Raw genomic sequence first — 1,431 nt, 5'->3', positions numbered from 1 at the left:
GAGTATAAGATACAAAGTATACAGTAATGTACTAGATTCACACCGGGTAAACGTTTTAAAAATACATTTTAAAACTTTAAAGTAGATGCCTGTGAACAGATCTATCTTTGTAGATACGTATGGCACTATCCAGGGTAGGTGGGTACTATCAGAGGAGGGTGCTCAGCCCTAGGTACTTTCAGAAAAGTTCCTCAGCTGAACCTGATGTTTCTAACCCACATGAAAACTGCAAGAGGCCTCTCTCCACACCCTCAGAAGCTGTCTTGCGTCCTGGAGACTTCTCATGTAGATATTACCTGACAGTTACAAAGTTCAATAATAGAACTGTTTTCCTCCATCTGGGTAATAAGGCACGTGATCATTAATTTGGGGGCAGCATATTATCATGCTGTCTGTGCTTAACTAATATCTGTAATTTTTGTTCTTACTGAGACCAAGATTAAAATAAGTCATCCCCTTTGCGCTTGTCTATATTACATGTATCTAATTTGCGTTCATTATTCCCGTGTGTTGAGCTCTTTGTTAAAACGGATTTAGCAATGTAACATATTAGTTAACTATTCTTTTCAGATTTGTGTCATATAAAAATTTGAAAAGTAGAGTCATCCTGAAGCAGGGGCCAGAAGCAGAGACCAGGGCACGAGCGTCGGAATGCCATGCCTTTCTTGGATGTGCAGTAAAGGTTTGGCCTTAACATAGATCGATGGTTGACAATCCGAAGTGCTGAACAGCCCCACGAGATTCCTGCTCTTGAAAAAGAATGGATAGAATGTACACATGGAGTTGGTGCTATCCAGGCAGAGAAACAGTGCAAGAGAGAATATGATAATTTCATAGTGTCTACTTTGGCAGAAAATGATGAGATGGGTGAGTACCATCAGGAAGCAGCAGGATAAGCTGATAAAGCCCCTCCACCTCACCACGTGGGCAAGCTGGAGCCTCAGCCCTGAGCAGAGCAGCTGCTGATGTCTGGAGGCTGATTTTCATGTTCTCTGTTCTCCACTGGAAAGGCGGTTTACGGAAAACAACCTTGCCAAATTGTGTAAAAATAAAAGATTGCTCCATCCTTAAAAAAAAAAAAAATTGAAAAGCAGATCTTAATAAAATGGTTTTAAAAAATGATGACTCAAATAAGGCCAAGTGTGAACATTTTTGTCCAAGAGACTTCTTTTTGGGAGAACAGGACACAAGTTTCAAGACAGACAAGGGTTCAAGTCCTGGCCCTGTGAATGTGGCTATAAACTAGTTATTTTATATAGATATAATTTTTTTTGAGATGAAGTCTCATCTGTTGTCTAGGCCGGAATGCAGTGGCACAATCTTGGCTCACTGCAACCTCTGCCTTCTAGGTTCAGGCGATTCTGCCACCTCAGCCTCCCGAGAAACTGGGAGTACAGGCGTGTGCCACCACGCCTGGCTAATTTTTTGTGT

The 1,431-nt window shown here is 41.5% G+C and overlaps 1 pseudogene; it reads left to right on the top strand.

Moving 5' to 3' along the window:
* Positions 1-656: 656 nt before the first annotated feature.
* On the top strand, positions 657-950 carry LOC108592760 (NADH dehydrogenase [ubiquinone] iron-sulfur protein 5 pseudogene; annotated as a pseudogene).
* Positions 951-1,431: the final 481 nt, after the last annotated feature.

The sequence above is a fragment of the Callithrix jacchus genome, chromosome 7 (genome assembly GCF_049354715.1).
Source record: "Callithrix jacchus isolate 240 chromosome 7, calJac240_pri, whole genome shotgun sequence".
Classification (NCBI taxonomy): domain Eukaryota; kingdom Metazoa; phylum Chordata; class Mammalia; order Primates; family Cebidae; genus Callithrix; species Callithrix jacchus.
Note: the sequence above shows the minus strand (reverse complement) of the source record. Positions and strands in the feature narration are given on the sequence as shown.